Source organism: Aotus nancymaae, unplaced genomic scaffold (assembly GCF_030222135.1).
Source record: "Aotus nancymaae isolate 86718 unplaced genomic scaffold, 86718_ANA_hifiasm-v0.15.2.pri h1tg000016l, whole genome shotgun sequence".
Lineage (NCBI taxonomy): Eukaryota > Metazoa > Chordata > Mammalia > Primates > Aotidae > Aotus > Aotus nancymaae.
Window position 1 is genome coordinate 61,984,543 of NW_026988428.1, and position 22,563 is coordinate 62,007,105.

Here is a 22,563-nt window from a genome sequence, read left to right on the forward strand (position 1 = left end):
GGAGTCAATGTTAGGAATGTGTTCTGCTGCAAGTAACAGAAAGCCCAACAACTATACCTAAACAAATTAGGAGTTTGTTGTTCTCACAGTCTAAAGGTAGGTATTCCAGGGCTCAGATACCTGTGCAATTTTCATTGATTCCAAAACACATTGTTTTTCACATTTGAATATCTTGGGAATCTGACTGTGTCTTAAAGTCAAGTTGTAGTTTAATTAAGAGCATTTTTTCTTTCCTAATGGTACTTAAATACTGCTGTGTCTTATAATATTGCTTATATATCCGACGAAGACAGTATCGGGGGCTAGACTCTCTCTAGCGTTTATCTCCATCATCCTTAGTCTGAAGACACCTTGCTGCATCCTCAAAACCTCATGGTTGCAACATAGCTGCTTCATCTCCAGGAATCACGTCCATATTACAGGCAGGAGGGAGAGAGAAGTGGGAAGAATACAAAGGATTTTCTCTTCTTGAAATTTTTTCTTATAGTTGGAAAGAGATGCCCTCTCTACCACCTTTCACTTAATATATTATTGGACAGAACTATGCCGCATGGCCAGCTACCGAGTGCTGGGAAGTTGAGAGTTTAGATTTCCAGGCTCTCTAAAAGAGGAAGGAAGGGAAGGGAGGAAGTAGGTGTTTGGTGCTGAGTGAGCCCACCTATTGTGTCTGCCACAGTATTTAAAGTACCTAGCACAAGTCTCTGGCATGTATCAGATGTCAAGAGAGAGAAACCCTGTATTTACTACACACACACGTGCACACACACACACACACACGTGATTTGTTTTGGAGATGAGGGAAGCCAGCCCACCAAACAACTTCATTTCTTGGAACACTATAATCAACACTCTGTAGGAATGCAAATGAGGTTTACCCAAGAAAGAGTGATAAACACACTTCTGTCCTTTTCAGTTCTGTAGAGCCGTTTCCATAGGCTCATGCACCAGAAGATTCTGGCACAAAATAAATAAAAAAAACAGTTTTGCTTTTCTCACACGTGAGGTTTTTTTTTCATTTCCCTCCACCAAGCTGAGGCTCTCTCTCCCTTCAGCTCTGCAGCAGTCAAAGCCCTGCAGCCCCTGTTTGCCTCAGTGGGAAGCATTTACAAGCTGGCATCTGTGAGCCATCCTCACTGCAAATCTGTGAGCAGGGAATAAGCATTTCTATCTGCCAAAACTGCATCTCAGAGAAATTAGGAACACGTTCAAGGTCATCCAATTGGTAAGTGAGGAGCCGAGACAAACGGAGGTCGCTCTGGTGCCAGTACCCTTCCTTGTACATCTCCTTGCCCCCGAAGGATTGCTTTCTGTTTAACTCTCAGTTTCAAGCCAAAAAAGTCAGGCATCTCCCCAACATCAGGATCCCACGGCAGGGTTGTCATAGTGATGATAGAAAGTGGAGGCACTATAGGGTTTTCTCTGCCCCCCTGCTCTCGGGCGAGCCTGGGGTCTGCAAGCCGCCTTGGGACTCTCCAGACATCTGCGCAGCAGAGTCCACCTCTGGGGGCTCACCTAGGGACTCCAGGGACTGTGTGCTTCTTTCTACTCAATATATGGGAGACACTGAGACTTCTGCCAAGAGAAGGCAATGCCCAAGGTCATAACAGGACTGAGAGCCTGTGTGAGGGTCAGACCAAGGGCTTCATGCTGCCCTCTGTCTCGGACCGAGGGCTGCACTGGCTCCTGTTTTGTCCTTGATTAGAGATACCAGCTCTCAGGCTTCTCAGGATCACAGACAGTAGGGCTGAGCTTGGAGGGGATGAGTTGGGAGGGAGGGAGGGATACTGAGCTAAGACAGTGAGTCCTTGGGCAAGTGTTTGTTTAAAGAGCAACAGGAGAAAGGAATGAAGTAGGGAAGTGGTGGAAGTGTGCAAAGAGCCATGGTCCTTGGCCGGTTTCGAGACTTCATCAGGGAGGCCTACCCTGACCTCATGATCTAAATGAGCCTCTACATCATTATTTCCTCTGTTCCTTTCCACTGTAGCCCTCATTACAATTTTCTTTGTGTGTGTGTGCGTTTTTTTTTTTTTTTTGAGACGGAGTTTCGCTCTTGTTACCCAGGCTAGAGTGCAATGGCACGATCTCGGCTCACCGCAACCTCCACCTCCCAGGTTCAAGCAATTCTTCTGTCTCAGCCTCCCGAGTAGCTGGGACTACAGGCGCGCACCACCATGCCCAGCTAATTTTTGTATTTTTAGTAGAGACGGGGTTTCACCATGTTAACCAGGATGGTCTAGATCTCTTGACCTCGTGATCCACCCGCCTCAGCCTCCCAAACTGCTGGGATTATAGGCGTGAACCACCGTGTCCGGCCCTTGTGTGTGTTTTTCTTGTTCATGTCTGTCCAGGCCACTAGACTCTAGAGTCCATGAAGGCAGGAAAGACATTAGTTGTTCATTTACTCAGGACCCAGCAGTGCCTGGAATACAGTAAGTGCTCAACAAACATGTGATGAGAAAATGGTTTTGGGCTTTGTTTCTCTTTTAAAATTCCTGATTCACTTTGGACATTGATATGAACCAAAATATATGACCACTGAATAGCTGCAACTTGTGTCTGTGAATACTCACCATTAGGTACAAGTTTAAAACAAATGTAATCTATTATAAAAACAGTTTTTTTGATCTTCTGTGGGTTTTTTTAGTGCTGAGGCAGATAATAAAAGATTAGGCTGGGTGTCGTGGCTCACACCTGCAATCTCAACACTTCGGGAGCCCAAGGCAGGAGGATCACTTGCGCTCAGGAGTTTGAGACCAGCCTGGGCAACATGGCAAGACACTGTTTCTACAAAAAATAAAAGTAAGATTAATATATTTTCCAATAGACATGAGTTAATTAAAAGTACAAGATTATTTTTGATCTTATTATTTCTCATATTTACTTCACAGCATAATGATCAAGTCTGGCACATAATGGTTTGTGGTCTGTCTTACTTTTGTGTAGAAAATGATGTTAAAGGGTTTTTATTTTGCTTCTTTTACATGAGAACATAGGGTAGAAGGTATTTTTGAGCCTCATAAGGTACCCAAAACCCCCAAGCCCACTACACACAGCCTCAGAAGGTACTGTTCCTACTGCTGTTCAGGTGAAAGGCACCCCTGCAGTGGAGCAGTGTGCACCCTGCACAGCCTTGCGGGAGCAGCCTTGTGAAAACCCAAGCTTGACAGCTCATCTCCCTGTTTTTAGTCTTGCCCCTTTCTGTTCTTCCTATGACATCCAGAATGATCTTTCCAAAACTTAAGTGAGAGCCTGGGATTTGTCTCCTTAAAATCCTCCGGTGACCTCTCATTGTATTGAGAACAAAAACAAAACCCCTCTCCTCGCCCTCAGGCCCCATAGACTCTGCCCTTCGCCTGTAACTCCTACCTGTTGCTTACCTCCCCTCTTTCCTTTGCTCACTGAACTCAGGTCCTTGGTTAGCCAAGTTCATACCTGACTCAGGGGCTTACACCTGTGTGCCTTCTGCCTGAACTGGGTCTCCTACCTGGCTTTTTAGCTTTGACTAATCTTCACTGGTGTATCAGTCCACTTTCACACTGCTTTAAAAGAACTGCCTGAGACTGGGTAATTTATCAAGAAAATAGGTTTAATTGACTCATAGTTCCACATGGGAGGCCTCAGGAAACTTACAGTCATGGTAGAAGGCAAAAAAGAAGCAAAGCACATCTTACATGGCAGCAGAAGAAAGAGAGCGAGATGGGGGTGAACCACCACACACTTAAACCATCAGATCTCATGAGAACTCATCATAACAAGAACAGCACGAGGGAAACCACCCCATAATCCAATCACCTCCCTCCAGGTCCTTCCCTTTACACATGGGGATCACAATTTGAGATGAGGCTTGGGTAGGGACACAAAGGCAAGCCGTATCAACTGGCTCTTTTCTTCTCATCACTCAGATCTCAGCTTAAATATCACCCCAGGGGGCTCTTCCCTGACCCCGATTCTAAAGTGCACTCCTCAGTCATCCTCCACGACATCTCTGTGTCTCGTCTCTCTACAGAACTCATCCCTATCTGATATGTCCTTTTTTCTCTACATTTATTCACTCATTATCTGTGTGCTCCCCTAGACTTGCAGCTCAGTAAGAGCTGGGGCATTATCTTTGTTGTTCTTTGCTGCAGTTCCAGTGCTGAGAACAGTGCCAGGCCCTTGGTAAGTGCTCTAGAAACATTTACTAAATGGAGGAATGAAAATCCACAAGGAGACTTGGTGGTTGCGGCTCCCCAGCCTGGCTTGCTGACCAACTGGGGGAGTCCATCTGAGAACTCAAGAACCAACAGGATGTGCTGGAAAGAGTCAAGAAGTCAAGAGGCATGAGTCTCCTGCCTTTTCTTGTCGCAGCCATTAGCCTCTGTCTGTCTGTCTGTCTCTCTCTCTCTCTCGGAACTTCCATTTCCTCATCCGTCTTGTGAGGCATTTGGATTGGGAGGTCTCTGAGGTCAGAGGCTGCGTATCTTTGGGGTAGCCAAGTCCCTAACTCTCCCAAGCCACTGCAGGCCCTGAGCCTGGGACAGGGCCAGACCACACACAGGCTTCCAAGAAGACACAGCTGCAATGCCTGCGTGCTGGTCTCTTCCTCAAGGCCACAGAAACAGGTGCTTGAGACAAAATGAGGAACATGATAGGAACTCTGTGGTTGAAGAGACTGTGTGGGTTTGGCTTCTGAGCACTGTATTCAATACCCAGCCCAGTGTGAGTGAGTCTCCCACTGCCTCAGTTGTTGGCCTCCACCCTCAGCCTGTACCCCATGAGAGTCTAGCTGATATTCTGACTCTTCATTAATACAAACCCAGCAGTGCCGATGTGGTATTCCCAGACAGAGGCCTAGTGGGCACTCAGCACTGCCGACTGAGGAGCAGATAGAACTTGCTGTCATTTCCTCTCCCAAACCCACCTGGGTTCAGCTCTGCCACCTCTTAGAGTAGGACTAGGGGATGGCCAAAGAGCAGCTAGGGGATAGGCAGGAAGAAAAACTGCCACAGACCTGGATGCAAGGAAGGAGTAAGGCACACATGTGATCACAGGAGGGAGAAGGAGTCTCCAGAGGCTATTCAGCCAACACCTGACCGTGTGGCAGCCCCTCCCTCTCTAGGGATCAGTCTCCTGATTGTGAGATCAGACTAGGTGACCTCTAAGGCATCTCCCAGCCCTAGAATTTTCAAGTTCTCAGTAAGTGCTAATTTCTAAAGCCGTGCTCATCACATATGTGCTATGTAGGAAATGGGGCAGGGAGAGAGACCACAGGAATTCCTGTCTGATAAGAAGAAAGTGCATTGGTCAGCAGACTCCAGGCTTTCTTTCAACAACACCACGTTGTTAAAGGCTAATTGAGAGTTTAACATACTCCCAGGGATTTTTGTGGACTTCAGCACAGATGCAAAGGATCCAGGGTTATGCATGATTCTTGGATCTAATACCTATGCTGGGTATTGGGGGTTGGAGTGACAGCTATAATATTTACCATATCACACTAGCATATTGGACACCACAGTTAAGAGCCACTTAAATCTGCACCAGCAGACCAGATTGGAAAATGTACATTAACAAGGCTATAGACCAGGCCCAAATCATATTGCACACCATCAGCAGAGTGTCTTGATGGTTTTATAATTTATTCTACATGTATTAAGTTATCTTATTGTCCAGCACTGTACTAAGTGCTAGGGAAGTAAAGATGAAGAGAATCCAGCCCTTGCTCTCTAGCAGTTCCCAAAAAACCTGCTGTGGCATCCAGGTTTGCCCAAGCCAGAGCTCCCATCATGACTCCAAATGATACCTTTTGTACAAATTTTAAAAAGGCCTGCCTCTGGGATGGATGCAGCCCAGGGTGCACACAGCCAGGTGAGCACATTAAACTGACCACTGGTTTCCCTTTCCCCCTCAACTGAGCACCCTGATGCAGTCAACAATCTGTGCAATTGATCCTGGTGATCACAGTGGGCTGCCAAATTTCAATTAATATCTGACATATATTTTCATTTTAATGGGATATACATGTTAGCAATGTCTGTCAAATGGAGCACAGATCCAAAAAAGTCGTATCACAGTGGAGCGTGGGCACATAAGCTGACTATAATATGAGGTAAGAAATGTAAAATCTGGCCAACTTGGTGTTTATCGGAACATAAAAAATGTAACAGAACAGAAAATCAGTATTAAAGAGAGACCAAATAATAGTGTGGTAACAGTTGGATGCTTTTACAGTTGCTTTGAAAACCATTCATACCGTAATAGTAATTGCATTGCAATGATTCCTGACTTGTTTAGTGTGTTTTAGTATTTTAATGCTGTGACATGTGCACACACACACACACACACAAAGTTGGGAACCATCACTCTAGTGGTTATAGTGGAAAAGAAGTATGTAAAAAATTCTGTTCCATGATTAAGTTCTTCTTAGAGATATGAGATAAAAACAAGTCACTTAACTCTACCTAGAGAGGCCAGGGAGGGCTTGCTAAGGGAAGTGATAACTCAAGCAAAATGAAGATTATTTAAGAATTCACCAAGCAGACAGGGTGGGAAAGGGCACTGCGAGCAATGGAAACCACTTGGGCGAATGTGTGGAAGAAAGGACAGGTTGTGTGTACTGACCTGCAAGCTGTGATATGGACTGGAGAGGAAAGCATGAATAAGAGCATCAGGAGGTGAAGGTGAAGCCAGCTCACAAGAGTCCTAATGGATGTGGCTCTGGTCCTAATCCTTCCCACAAATTCAAACCTCCCACCACCGTCACTAATTCTGAAGTAAAGGTAAGAATTTTCCCAAGACACACATGATGTGTTTTTGCTTTGGGCTCAGCAAAATGCCACAAGCTTTAACCTTTTAACTTGGGTAGAAAATGTATAACACTAGCTAGGTGTTTCGCAGAAATCCCAAGGACCAGTACAAAATAAAAACATGGAGCCTCTTTTTCAAAAATTATTAAGAATTTCAAGACAGCAACAGCAGAGCATTAAATGAAGTGCTAGGCCCATCTAAGTGTGGGGCCTTGTGTAACTGCATAGATTACACACCCATATAGCAGGCCTTGTCTGTAGTTGAGGGCAACCAGGAAAAAGGAAGAAAGAAAGAGTTGGGTGGGGAGGAGATAGAGAGAAAGAGAGGAAGAGGGAGCGAGGAAGAGAGATTGAGATGCTAATTCTAGGCAGTCGAAACTCCTTTTTTAAATTGAACTTCCTAAATTTTGTCCTCAAATTATCCCTAGTAACAAGAAGGATCCCCAGTAGAGCAACCGTCCACAACCACATAATTGATTTGAGTTCTTATATCACTGAAAACTACTGTGAGTGAATTCTTCATAATGATACATCAGTGTTTAATATGAAAAGTGTCTTTAGTAAGGTGACTGGTTATGGGATAAATCTACAAAAACGTATGTCTCATGATAGATCAGGAGGTCAGAGTGCACACCAGCTTCTACATCTTCACCTACACAAAGCACCACGAAATAACAGAAATTGTATTTTGAAAAAAATAGATTTATAACATGGCTGGAAATCAAGGAAGAATGCTACCTGCGGACTAGAAATATTATGTTTTTTTAATAAAGACAGGACTGAATTGATTTAAAAAAAAAGATAGAGAGGGAAAGAAAAAAAAACACCAAGCAAAAATGAGTAGGAAGAACTACACAAGGCAAGAATAGTTCCAGAGCACACCTAGTGAAGAGTAATGAGATCCACGTGGGGAAGAGATTCTGGGATCTCAGTGTTATCAGCTGAATATTTCAGAATAGCTGAGCCAGTCAGGCCCGTCCCCTTCCAGGCCTCCACTAACATGGAGCCATTTGTAGACAGGGCATTTCCTCCTAGGCTCAAGCTGTTGTCACTGCACTCCGAAAGGGGAGTTCTGACTCAATAAATCTTGTGAGTAGGACCTCTGGTGCCATGGACTCCCGAGAGAGATAGAGAATCCCTGCCATCAGGGTCATGCTATCTGCAGACCCCACCTGCATAGACACCTCCCCATAATCGCTGGGGAGGGCAACAGAAATTGGTATAGGCAATGGGGATTTCCATCTGAGTTGGGAAAAGCATTGTGGCTGGATATCAGAACTTCTGCCATAGCTAGTTTTCAGATATTTTTGATATCTTCCCATGGTCAGGTGATTGATCAATTTATAAATATTGTGTGATTGAAAAGAACATAAAATCTGATAAGTCAAGAAATAAATATTGTGTGATTGAAAAGAACATAAAATCTGATAAGTCAAAATGTTTCTTTTATATAATTATCCCATATTTGTTATTTGTGTTCATTTAAATCCTCTTCAGTGCTGTCCAATAAAAATACGAGAAACACATGTTATTTTAAATTTTCTAGTAGCCACTTTCAAATAAGCAAAAATAAACTGATGAGATTAATTTTAATAGATTTTATTTATCTATTTATTTTATGTTGCAATCTTTAACTTTTATTTTAGGTTTGAGGGTACATGTGAAGGTGTGTTACATACGTAAACTCATGTCGCAGGGGTTTGTTGTACAGATCATTTCATCACCCAGGAATCAAGCCCAGTACCCAATATTTATCTTTTCTGCTCCTCTGCCTCCTCCCAACTTCCACCCTCAAGTAGACCCCAGCGTCTGTTGTTAACTTCTTTGTGTTCATAAGTTCTCATAATTTTAATAGGTTTTATTTAACTCATATCTAAAGTATGATCTTTTCAAAATATAATCAATATGTAAAATATTAGAGCTATTTTTTCATACCAAGTCTTTGAAATTCAATGTATGTTTTACACTTTATAGAACATTTCAACAGGGAAAGTGGATTCACTATATTTGAAGTATCAAATAACCTAGTGACTATTGGCTATGCTGTGTAGCTAGTGGCTACTATATTGGAAAGTGCACCTCTCAATCCTTGGATATTTTTCATCTACTTGTCCTATCATTTTTGCTTTATGCATTTTGAAGCTATGCACAAAAGTTCGTGGGTGGACATGAACAAAATCAAAGGTCTTCTTTGGCCAGGCACAGTGGCTCACTCCTGTAGTCCCAGCACTTTGGGAGGCCAAGGCGGGTGGATCAGTTGAAGTTAGGAGTTTGAGGCCAGCCTGGTCAACAAGTAAAACCCCATCTCTATGAAAAATACAAAATTAGCTGGGCATGGTGGCATGCACCTGTAATGCCAGCCACTTGGGAGGGTAAGGCAGGAGAATTGCTTGAACCTGTGAGGTAGAGGTGGCAGTGAGCTGAGAAAATATCGCTGCACTCTGGCCTGGTGACAGAGCAAGACTCCATCTCTAAATAAATGAATAGTCTTCTTCGACCATTAATTCTTTTGGCTTTGGATTCATTTTATCTCATATTAATATTGGCACACCTACTTCTTGGTGCCAGCATTTTATTAGTTAATATATTTTTTCCATTCCTTTATTTTGAAACTTTCTGTGTTGTTTTTTCACGTGTCCCTTTTAAGCAACATATAATTGCATTGGTTTTGTTATCCAGAGAGTTGCCGTCTTCTAACAGACACATTAACCAAATCATATTAAGATGAAATATGGGCATATTTGGACTTATTTGTCCAGATGCTTGTACTTTTAGTTACTGTGTTTTCTTGTCTCTTTTATTTTTTTTCATTTCTTGTTTTGTTGGATTAATCAAGGTTTTAGGTGTCCAGTTTCCTTTTTTCTTCTTTTAGCAGTTTAACATTTACACATCCTATTTCTATTCTTCCAGTAGTTACCATTAAGTTTTTTCAGCAGAGGAAGCAGATTGTTTTATTTGTAATGATGTGTGATTGTCACTTGATGACTACTTTATCTTGTCCATTTTTGGTTATTGTTACCCTTTAACTAATTTTAAGTTAAACATATATTTTCTCCCTGTGAAAAAACTAAAACATTATAGGTTTGGTCAAATTTCTCTGACTGCATCCCCAATCCCAGTCTTTTCTCAAGAAGTAAGAACTATATTTAAGTTTAAAACATTTTTTATTTTTTATGTGTGTCTGTATGTATATATACATACACATGTATGTATACATGTGTGTTTGTATGTGTGAATGTCTCTACATATACATATATATGTATGTCTACATGTATGTGTATGTGTGAACATATCTATATGTGTGTGCGTGTGTGTGTCCAGCTACCAAAAGAAATAATTTCTGTGACTCACTCTCTAGGAATGTGCCATAAATAATTGAATAAGTAGGCAAGTATATATGAAAGAATGTTTCATAACAACATCATCAACATTTTTTAAAAATTGAAAACATCCCAGCTAGGCACATGGCTCATGCCTGTCATCCCAGCACTTTGGGAGACCAAGGCGGGTGGATCACCTGAGGTCAGGAGTTCGAGCCCAGCCTGGTCAACATGGTGAAACCCCATCCCTACTAAAAATACAAAAATTAGCTGGGTGTAGTGGTGCATGTCTGTAACCCTAGCTACTCAGGAGACTGAGGCAGGAGAATCAACTTGAACTCAGGAGGTGGAGGCTGCAGTGAGCCAAGATCATGCCACTGCACTCCAGCCTGGGCAACAGAATGAGACTCAAAAAGAAAAAAGAAAGAAAAGAAAAGAAAAGATCCTAAATATTCATTCATAGGGTATTGGTTAAATAAATTGTGGTATACCCATATATTACATTTAATATGATGTATTATATTCTTAAATCCATTGACATAAAAAGCTGACTAGAATATAGTCTCAAATTTAAAAAAAATCAGATTACAAACACATATTCACAAACACACACGATTAAAAGATACTCACCAAAATACAATAATACAGTGATTATTTCTGATAGGTAAGAGTTCAAGTGACTTTTTACTTTCTTTTTTTTTTTTTTTTATTGCATTTTAGGTTTTGGGGTACATGTGAAAAACATGCAAGGTTGTTGCATAGGTGCATACGTGGCAGTGTGATTTGCTGCCTTCCTCCTCTTCACCCATATCTGGCATTTCTCCCCATGCTATCCCTCCCCGACTCCCCACCCCCCCGCTGTCCCCCCCACTCCCCCACAACAGACCCCCGTGTATAGTGCTCCCCTCCCTGTGTCCATGTGTTCTCCTTGTTCAACACCCGCCTATGAGTGAGAACATGTGGTGTTTGATTTTGTGTTCTTGTGTCAGTTTGCTGAGAATGATGGTTTCCAGGTTCATCCATGTCCCTACAAAGGACGCGAACTCCTCGTTTTTAATGGCTGCATAATATTCCATGGTGTATATGTGCCACATTTTTCCTGTCCAGTATCTATCATCGATGGGCATTTGGGTTGGTTCCAGGTCTTTGCTATTGTAAACTGTGCTGCTATGAACATTTGTGTGCATGTGTCCTTATAGTAGAACGATTTATAATCCTTTGGATATATACCCAGTAATGGGATTGCTGGGTCAAATGGAATTTCTATTCCTAGGTCCTTGAGGAATCACCACACTGTTTTCCACAATGGTTGAACTAATTTACACTCCCACCAACAGTGTAAAAGTGTTCCTATTTCTCCACATCCTCTCCAGCATCTGTTGTCTCCAGATTTTTTAATGATCGCCATTCTAACTGGTGTGAGATGGTATCTCAATGTAGTTTTGATTTGCATTTCTCTAATGGCCAGTGATGATGAGCATTTTTTCATATGCTTGTTGACATACATGAGGCCAACAAGCATATGAAAAAATACTTTCTTATTAAATATTTTATACTGATCAAATTGTCTAAAATGAGCATAGGTAGATGTTAGTTACACTTCTGAAAATACTTTTTAAAAATGTAATCCCTTCTTTCCAAACAATCTTATATAAAATCTTAAATAGAATAGTTGCTCCAGGAAAATTCATGACATTTATCCAAAGTGACCTTGGGTCCAGAGAACCTGCTTCCTTACAGAAGCAGGCTTTAGAAAGATGTAAATAATTGTCATTTGGTATGTTATTTATATATTTGCTCAGCTGTCTATACTTATGTTTTCTGTATACTAGATGTGCTTTTCTGTTTTACTTCACTAATGTTCTCCTGGGAAAGAACCAAGCTGTAAGTTCCTTCATGTAGAATGCCAAGTGAGCACGGACATTTGAGCAATGCTTTCGACACTGCTGATGAAGATCAATATTTCAAGCACTAATGAGTGCAACTAATGTTCTTGGTATGATTGAAAGTATGCCTGAAAACAGCTGAAAAACTTCTACTTGTAACATCTTTCTCATGGGAATTATACCTGAGACTGTGAGGTTCAATTCCATAGTCATTTCTTTACCTATTAAGCCCCAGGTATTATTGCAAAAATCAGCAGGCTCAGTCATAAAGTTCATAGCCAAATGCAGGCTGCATTAAAGATAAGCCTAGCTGATCAATATTTAACATCTGTTCATTCCCCAGTCCTTCCAGAAGAAAGACAGATGCTGAAAAATGGCTTTTTAGCTCTATTTTTCACATGGATAAAAAAACCAAGGCTACTTTCCACTCTCTAAGAGAAAAGAAAGAATCTTAAGAGGAGTTTCTCCCCATGTTAAAGATGGAGAAGCAGGCTGAGTGAGACTAGCTGTCTCGGATGTGTATCCTGAGGGGAATGTTTTTATTAATATCTCCAAGAACCTAGCTGTTCCTCCTCAGAATGGCTCAGTCGAGAGTTTACACAGCGTACTCATTAGGGCCATATCAGGACAGCAGCTTAACCAAGCATGAATGTCAGGGAGGCAGGAGTAGCTTCATTTCCTTGCAACCCTCCTAGGTCGTGACTAGAAATTGTTTTGAAAGACAAGCTTGTGCTCAGAGGATGGAGAAAAGCAAGTTTTATAGTTCCTGACTTATGAGAGTTTACTGTACAACCTGAATGCCAAGTTAATGTGCCATATATCCTGGGGATGCCAACAATAACAGATCATTCTCCTCACTGTCCTGTGTGTGTGTGTGTGTGTGTGTGTGTGTGTGTGTGTGTGTGTGTGTGTAGCCATCCACAAAACAAAAAATGGTATTTTCTGTGACTCCATTTCTAGGAATGGATATAGATACTGTTGCTGGGTAGAGAGGCTATCAGGCCCTGTGCTGGCATGGAGCAGGTCTCACAAAATCGACACTGTATCACTAAGTAGCAATAGATGTAGGTCATTTCAGATGAAAAAACAAGGAAGTCTAAGTTTTGTTTTGTTTTTTTCTAATTTCTAAAGGAGTCTCTACAAACTCTATCACTACTGCATCCACTGACAGATCTCCCTATCAGACATAAAGGCAGGGAAATGGTGCCAGAGCATGGCCTAAAAGCAGAAGCTGACAGCACCCAGCCAGGGACAGAAGATGAGCTACAGGCCTGGGGCTGTCTTTGTCAGTTTGTATTGCTATAAAGGAATATCTGAGGCTGGGTAGTTTATAAAGAAAAAGGGTTTATTTGGCTTATGGTTCTACAGACTGTACAGGAAGCATGGTGATAACATCTGCTTCTGACAAGGGCCTCAGGAAGCTTCTACTCATGGGGGAGGGTGAAGAGGAGCCATATATGCAGATCACAAGTTGGGAGAGGTGGCAGAGTGTGGAGGAGGTGCCAGGTTCTTTTCAACAACCAGTCATCACAGGAACTAACTGCAAGAACACTCTTGCGAGAATGGCACCAAGCCATTCATGAGGGCTCCACCCCCGTGACTCGAACCCCTCCTACCAGCCCCTACCTCCAACAGTGGGGAGCAAGTTTCAACATGAGACTTGGAGAGGACAAACAAACCGTATCCAAACCATAGCAGGGGCATAGGGGCATAGGCCTCCATTGGATTAAAACTGTCCTTTGAAGGATTTCACTTAGCCCCTTCCATTTTTTTTTCCAAATAAGGGATTACTCTTCATTTTGCCAGTGCAGGAAACAAGACCCAGAGTTAGCCACGTCCTAGGGTTTGTGACTCAACCAATGCTCCATGCTCATGAGAAGCTGCTAAAATGGGAGACTGTGCAAACAGGAGTTGTCCTGTACATTCTCGCAGCTCCATCCATTCAATCTCTGCAGTACTCAACCTGGCAGATAAACCACCTTCCTCATACGACCCCAGAACAACAATCAAAATGGAATCTTTCCAACTCCTATATCACCTTCCTCAAACTTTTTCTAGTCCAAGCTGAATTCCCATCTCTGTTTTCATAGATAGTGGATTCTCAATCTTCCCCCTCTTCAAGTATGTTTTGTGAAATAAGATGGAATAGGTTAGGATATTGTTAGTGGTGCAATGCTGGTAGGAGAAGAGGTCCATTCCTTCATAAAAGGTGAGGACAAAAGAAAGCCAAAATCGAAAGGTCTAGGAATTAGAATTCTAGGCCTGTGTGGTCTGATATGGTAGCCACTAGCCACACGTGGCTACTGAGCACTTGAGATGTGCTACATGCAACTGAAGGACAGATTCTTTATTTCATTTAATTAACATAAACAAATTTTAAAACTGACCATTTGATTGGATTGTTGGAAAGCCTCAGTATGTATGCAGCAACATAGGCTTGTAAATCTATTTCCTCAACCATATTATGAAATCCAAATGCACATTGAATATTTCCAACGAAAATGTAGTGTCTGAACTTAGATGTGCAATACACATAAAATATAACCAGAGTTGGAAGACTTAGGAAAAAATGTAAAATAGCTTATTGTTAATTTTTCATATTGACACATGTTGAAATGATATTTTAGATATACTGTATTAAATAAAATATATCATTACAATTTCTTCCACCTGTTTCTTTATATGCATTTTCTTTTAAACGTGGCTCATGGAAAGTTTTTAATTACATATTATATTTCCACTGGTTCTCCACTCTAGATGTTGAATGTTACTGGGGATAGTGCTGGAGAGGGAATACCCTAGTCCAGAGATCCATTCATCACTCACCTTCTCCCACTGCTGGTCACTCCAGGCCGTTTTCCAATCCTCGCCTTCCTCGTTGCTGTTTTAACATTATTAACTATGGTGAATATTGACTTCCGCTCACCCTTACCCTCTTCCAGCAATCCTCCCCTCCTAAGGCCTACTCCACTCTCCTCTCTTCCACCTGGCTTTTGAACATTCATATTCTACTAGGAATAAGCTTCCTCTTCACTCCCCTTTTCCCAAGCTCTTCCCGGCACACCACCTTCTCTGAGTCTGACCATCCTGTCTGTTTAAACTGCTCCCTTAGAGGTCAAGGGGAGCGGCATCGGGGCATGTGCTCATTCAGGCCTCCACTCCCGCAGGCACTTGAGGGGTGGGTTATACCTCTATTCCACCTTTTCTTTGTCTCCCGTGCCCTTTCTCAGTGTCCCCGTACCTTCGGTTGGATTTCTAGGAAACAGACTCTGCACAGAGATGAAGATCGGCACGTGGGAGGTCTCCTGGGAGGTGCTCTTGGGAACAACACCTTGAGAGAGTGAGGGAAACAGGATTCAGCAGAACCTCAACTTAAACGGTGCTGCTTTCCACAGAGGCCTCCGCAGATCCCTTGGGAAGCTATGGAGCTGGGGTGCCCCTTCAGGACCCTCCCTAATGGAAGGAAAGAGATGAACCTATGTATCCCCGCATCAACCAATTGGATCCAGATGCCCCCCCGAAGGAGTGGCAACCTGGTTTATACAACCCATCACTCATACAGTTATCTCGAACTTGCCCAGAGATCTCCTAATTTCTAAATCTAAATCTGTTTTCTTGGGCGTCCTCCTCCTTGGTGTCCCTGCAGCCTGGGCCCCCAATGAACGTCCCTCTTCTCCTGGACCCTGTCACACCACACAGTCCTGACCCTCCCTCATGGTTTCTCCTGATGGTTTCCGTTCCTTTCGTGGGCTCCTTCTCCGTAGACCGAGGTTCTGTCTTCAGCCCCGTTCTCTCTACCTTTTCTACCCTCTCCTTCCACCTCTCGTGTCTGCCCAACTTCTTTCCAGACGATTCCAAAATTTGCAACTCTTGCCTCAGCCTCGCCGATGAACCCCAGAATCACCTTTCCAATTGCATTTGCTGGATATCTGTCCCTGGAAGAAGGTGGTTTCTTCTCCAATCCAATTGCCCCACACTAAACTCAGGCTCACATCACTCCAGGTGCTCCTCCCGCACCACGCGCAGCAAGTTCTGTAGACTCTCCTTTGCCGCAGCTTCCGCACTGATCCCCCAGTTAAGGTCTTCATCTCACGGGACTATTGCAATCATCTCCTTTCCGCGAGGCCCCTCTGCGAAGTTCTTCTCAGCAGCCAGCCCGGGTATTTAGAACACTGGCGCTCCAGGTGCAGTGGCTTTGTCAGCATTCCCTGCCTCACGTGGCTTCCCTAATCTAGCAACCTTAATAGGTAGTCTTACTGCAGCTGAGTTTCAAAAGAACTCTGTTGGATAAGCACGAGGTCCTTGTTACTTTGGGAAACACGTAATGCATGCCCCACTGTTAGGGCCGGTCCAGTTAGGGCCAACTTTGCACCTCCACCTGGGCACAGCAGGGACAGATGGCCTCTACTCTCTGCTCTTCCTTTTAGCTTCAGAATAGAGAGACCTTGATTCTCCCCGGGGCCCAGCGAATGTAAAGTTGATGGTCCACAGGACTCTGAGAGGGACAGGGCAGTGATGGGAGTGGTGACAAAAGGGAATGGAGAGGCTCTCTCTTAGCAGAGAGGCTTTGGGAACCCCCAAAGGCCAACCTCTCCTAGGGGCCAACAAACGTAGGCGGCAGGGAGACCTAAGCGGGGAGCTAAGGAGGGCGGGGAGTTTGAAAGCCGCTCCACCGCCCCCCGCAGGGATTCCCCGGGCAACCGCACAGCTGCCTCGCACTCTGACTTAATTCCCTCCGCGTGCTCTGAATTGCAGAAAGCCCAACACCCAAACAAAGAGCTGGCAGCTCGCGTGCGGGGCTTCTGGGCGCGTCCTGCCGGCGGGGCTGGGAGAGCCGGCGCCGGGGCGTCGCGGCGGAGCGCGGGCGGGGGAGGCGCGAGGGCCAGCAGGAAGCCTCCGTGGGCGCGGGGGCGCGGGCCGGGCTGCCCGCACGCTGACCTTCCTCGGTTGGGAGGGACCAGCACTGGCTGGTGGGCGACTGGGCGGCCCCGGGAGCCGCCGCTCTCCGCCTCTCTAGGCGCTGCTCCCTTCGCCGCGTCCGGAGCCCCTGACCGGGTAAGTGCAGACGCGCGCCGGGGCAGTGGGGGCGCCGCGGGAGAGGGCTGGGGTCCTGGAGAGGCGCCGCCTCCTCTGCTGCCCTCCCCGCCCGCGGTCCCGAGCTACATAGACTGTCCGGAGCTTCCCCCGGGCGGGCAGAGGGAAGCCGGCTGGGGATGAGGACTGGAGGAGGCAGGAACGCCTGGGACGCTCACGGGGCATGGGACACTCAGCGCGGCGTCCGTAACTACGCGCCTGAGTCTGCTTTCTGCACTTGTGCCTTGGGAGAAAGCTCTGAGCCTCTGAGGGCCTCGTGTCGTCCAGTGTGCCTGAGGTATGCCTGTCCTCTTGAAAATGTCATTCTTTGTCCACCCTAGCGGCCGCTCATGAGGACACCAAGATGACAGACCCAGAGTTGTGTTAGCAAGACGCTCATGGGGTGGCCTTGGCAGCATATGCAGGGGTTAAGTGCTGGCAGCTGCTGTATCTGGTGCACCTGGCTTTCAGAGGGCCTGTCTGCCTGTGCAGGGGTGTCCCCATGTTCCCTGGGCATATCTGTGTATTTGTGACAACATGGCTCTGTAGGCCCTGTCACCTGTGTTTTTGTGCCCATCCTTGGACGTGCAGTTGGCCGGCTCCATGTGAAAAGGAGGTGTGGAAGGTTCTGGGGTGTATCCTTTTCACCAGCGATATGTGCAGTGTGCACATGTGTGAATTGGCTGGAAAGTCTGAAAGGGAGGCGTCCCGGTTGGCCTGGGCGGGACAGCATCTTAACTTGAGTCTAAGCTGCTGTGCGTGCAGGAGGAATAAGTGTTCCAGAGGTCTCCAGTTCGTGGCAAGTATTGGGAGGTGGGGAGAAGAGGCAGCTTCTGGAAAAACTCCTAAGTGCACTCTGGGGCATAGGGTGTGTGCCGGGCGGAGCGTGAGGAAGAGAATGAGGGTGGTATTAGGCCAAAGTGGATAGTCTGTGTTCAATTTGTGGGCAGCTGGATTGTAGGGGAAAGCAGCAGATGGAGGCTGGAGACAGGTTTGAGTCAGCACTTAATGGTTGTCACTGTGTCAGTAGCATTGTTCCCTGGACAGGTAGGTCATCTGGGGTTCAGTTGCTTTGTGTGCAAAATGAGAGTAATAACCACTGGCCCACCAGTCTCCTGAGGGACTGGAGGTTCCAATTACTTAATGCCGGAAAGTGCTTTGATGGTAGTTAGAACTCTTAAGGCGAGGGGCACTACTGGCCCACAGGTGCCAGGTTGGTGGTCTGGCCAGTGCTTAGGTGGCCCACAGCTGTTTGGTTTGAGGGTAGCAGGGAGAGGCATTTGCATGCTGCTTCCCACAATATTCAGCACAATAGAAATTTTACACCCAACTTTGGACTCGTGTGTAAAATATGTACAGGCCTGTGTGATTCCCCGTAGTTCCTGTGTGAATGCCTGCTGCAGAACAAGAGGAAAACTGAGTTTCCAGAGAGCCTTTCTCCAGATGAGCCCAGGCCGTTTATACTCACCAACTTGCTTTTATCTTTATGCCGCCAAATGAAGCGGGAAGGAGCACCTTCCACAGTTTGCAGTTTGCAGCCAGAGATAGGAGATAAAGAAGCTTTCTGGCCAGGCGTGGTGGCTCACGCCTGTAATCCAAACACTTTGGAGGCCAAGGGGTGTGGATCACCTGAGGTCGGGAGTTCAAGACCAGCCTGACCAACATGGTGAAACCCCGTCTTTTATTTAAAAAAAAAAAAAAAAAGCTTTCTTAGCCAAGGTCACAGGTCTAGGGTGTCCACCACAGAGTTCTGTCTCTTGGGTTACAGCACCTTCAGACCCAAGGCCAACCCTGGACTGGGCTGAAGAAGGAGGGAGGGCATGCACAGGCGGGGTATGGTGGCTCACACCTGTAATCCCAGCACTTTGGGACGCCGAGGCGGGTAGATCATGAGGTCAAGACATCGAGACCATCCTGGCCAACATGGTAAAACCCCATCTTTACTAAAAATACAAAAATTAGCTGGGCATGATGGCGCACACCTGTAGTCCCAGCTACTCAGGAGGCTGAGGCAGGAGAATTGCTTGAACCTGGGAGGCAGAGGTTGCAGTGAGCTGAAATCTCACCACTGCACTCAAGCCTGGTGACAGAGTAAGGCTCTGTCTCAAAAAAAAAAAGTCATACACAGACAGCACCGAATTCCAGGATGTGGTTGGGTGGTTTGTCCACCCTCGGATGTCACCTGTCACTGAGACTTCTTTGCATGTGGTAGCTGTGTAGTAATGTTCGTAAAAGGAAAGATCCTTGGGTGGGGGATGCCGGCAACCCAGGTCAGGTCCCAGCTCAGCTCCCTGCCTGGGGAAGGTCACATCACCTCTCTGGGTCCGCTTCCTCTTTGGTCCAAATCAGGGCATCTTTCCAGATTATCATTCTGATTTCAACTGTGTTTTGCTTCCTCAGAGAGGCCTTTCCTGATCCCCCATCTAAAGTAGCCACCTCACAGCCATGATCACATCCTTGTTCCCTCATAGCTCTTGTGACCTCTCTGAACTTAGCTCTGCCACATCCTACTACAATGTGAACTCACTGAAAGTGGGACTGCCTTTGTGCTGTTACCTGCTGGCTCCACCTAGAACACAGTAGATACTCAAGAGATATTATTGTGTGAATGAGTGAGTGAACAAATTAATAAGGGGGTGTGCATGTGTGTTTTTCAAATTGTACTCCCAGGAACTTTCGAGGGTAAGAGCAGGATCCATTGGGCAGGGCTCCAGGTCCCTCATACCAGCAGTTCGGGGTCAAATTAAATTACATGTCAGCTTCCAGATAGGATCTCCTTTGAAGAAAGGGCTCTCCCACTAAAATAAAACTAGAAAACCATTGCATCAGAAGACTTAGAGGGGTCTTTCAACTCCAAGTAAAATAATAGTACTGCAACTGGAAGAAATGGACGCTTGGCCCTCAACGAGGATTATAGGCAGGATTCAGATGTACAAAGTAGTTATTCCACAAACCATTTCTGCTTGGCCATGGAATTCATCTTATAGCTTTTTTTTTTTTTTTAAATGAAGTCTCACTCTGTTGCCAGGCTGGAGTACAGTGGCGCAATCTCAGCTCACTGAAACCTCCAAGGCGTGTGTGTGTGTGTGTGTGTGTGAGATGGAGTCTCAGTCACCAGCCTGGAGCACAGTGGCACCATCTCAGCTTGCTGCAACCTCCATGGCCTGTGTGTGTGTGTGCGCGCGTGCGCGTGCGCGCGCGAGAGTGTGAGTGTGAGTAAGTCTCGGTCGCCAGGCTGGAGTGCTGTGGTGCCATCTCAGCTCACTGCAACCTCCATGGCCTGTGTGTGTGTGTGTGTGTGTGTGTGTGTGTGTGTATGTGTGAGAGAGAGAGCGAGAGTGTGAGTGTGAGTGAGTCTCGGTCGCCAGGCTGGAGTACTGTGGCGCTATCTCGGCTCACTGCAATCTCCGCCTTTCAGGTTCAAGCGATTCTCCTGCCTCAGCCTCCCAAGTAGCTGAGATAAGAGGTGCGCACCACCACACACAGCTAATTTTTGTATTTTTCGTAGCGACAGGGTTTCACCGTGTTGGCCAGGATGGTCTCAATCTCTTGACCTCACCGCCCACCTCCGCCTCCTAAAGTGTTGGGAGTACAGGCATGAGCCACCACTCCCGGCCTCCTATGGCTGTTTTTATGCTACTGGTTTAATTTCCTGAATTTTGGTCAAAGTTAATATAGAAATTTTGCTTACAACACAGCAGCAAGGGCTATGTGAGAACTCTGACCCATCTATGTGTGAGACAGGTATTAGATAGGGAGGACACGGAACATCTGCAAGGTGGACAAGCTGTGCACAGACATTTGAGAGCTACCTATCTGGGGTGACTCTGTCGTCATCTTCTATTGGGGGTATTCCCAGACATACTGCCCAGACATGCCTCATCCCCAGTAGATGCCCACTCAGCATTGTTTTTCTTGAGGAGTTGGTGTGCAGAGGAACTCTGGTCTCTGAGCAATTACTGAGCCTAGAGAACAGCCATGTGACAGAACCTGGCTATATTTACACGTGATGCCCCTGACCTGTATTTATAGCAGCCATGCTTCCTGGGGTTTCCAAGCTCTCCTCCACATGAAACAGTCTCCTGTGTTGCCTTTTCCTAGAAATACACTGGGAAGCGGCAGCACAGCTGCTGTGTTCAACACCGTGCCTGGGTCTGGGGCACCGAATCTAGATTTACCACCCTCTTCTAAGCCCCGCAGGAGGAGCATTAATGACCATGCCCATGATAGAGGAGGAGGTGGTGGTGTCCTGTTTGGTTGGCTTAGGTGGGTTGTTGAGGAGGGAGGCTGGAGAGAAGTGGAGATAAGAGTTGGGAGTAGAGAACTGGACTCTCCGTTCGTTCCTTTTGATGCTGCCCTTGCTTTGCGTAGTTGCCCTGCTCTGACTCTGGTGGGTTTCTGGGTTCATAAGGTTTATACCCACACGACTGCACTCCACAGGGTAGTGAGAGTTGGGGAGGGGCAGCAAATAGACACTGTACATGTATGTTTTCCAAGTGCCTGCTGTGAGCTTTGAACCTCCAGGCCCTGACCTCTGAGCACTAGTTGCTGAGGACATTAAACTCATTTCCAGGAGGGATGAGAAAACAGCTGAGTGCAGACTAAGTGGCACTCACCCAAGCCCCAGCTGGAGCTCTGAGAGGGAAAGGTGTGCAGAGAGTGCAGGCAGAGGCAGCCAGCAGCAAGCCTGGCCAGAGAGCCCACGTCTGGGGCCAGATGGTTCAGGCGCAGATCCTCGCTCTGCCCCTTCCTCTCCGCGTGACCTTCCGTGTGTTATGTGACCTTGTTAAGCTTCAATTTCCTCATCTGTAAATCGAAGAAATGACCTCAACTCCTAGCAGGGTGCATGGATGCCTGCCTAAGCTGAACTCAGGAAAGGGGTACAGAGCGCCCAGGTGTCTGATGACCACAGTGAAGGGGTTTGAAAAAGGGCTCATGGCAAGGAGGGGGCTTGAGGGGTCAGTGACTACTGTGGGACCTTGTCTAATGCTGGTCTCCCCGGTAGTAGCCAGGTCCATGGCGTCCTACTGGGTAGGCCCCAGGCCAGCCAAGCACTCCCTTTCTCCCTGGGGTGCTTTTCTAACTGGCCATGCGAGCTCCACTCATAGCTATGGAGAGGAAAGTGTCTGCATCCTGGCAGCTTCTCCCTCCCTCTCTCACTGCCCTGCACAGTGTACAAGCACATGGTCCTGCTTAGAGGCTTAAGGATCTTTGCTGTAAAATACCAAGAACTGGGTATGTTACAGAGGTTCAGGCAATGAGGAGAATTGCTCTGATGGTTCCCTGGTCTGTTTTGAAGCAGGGAGTAAGGGACCCTCCCTAATGGTAGTGTGGGATAAACACCCCAGCGGTTCTCAGCCCTGTCTCGACTTAGGTATTCATTCTTTTTTTTTTAAACATATACTTCATGTTTTGTCTGCCAGACTTCAATATACATGAGAATTTGTTTCTCTGTCTTAAAAAGAATAATAATCAAAGACCCTATAACTGATAGTTTGA

General features: G+C 45.8%; 1 protein-coding gene across 1 annotated transcript in view; it reads left to right on the forward strand.

Annotated features, from left to right (window-relative positions):
• The first annotated feature begins 17,219 nt into the window (after window positions 1-17,219).
• TSPAN11 (tetraspanin 11) overlaps window positions 17,220-22,563 on the forward strand; it is a 75,970-nt gene continuing 70,626 nt past the window's right edge. Inside the window, exon 1 of the mRNA XM_012458433.3 lies at window positions 17,220-17,362. The gene's annotated coding sequence lies outside the window, so the exon portion shown is untranslated. The remainder of the gene's footprint in view (window positions 17,363-22,563) is intronic.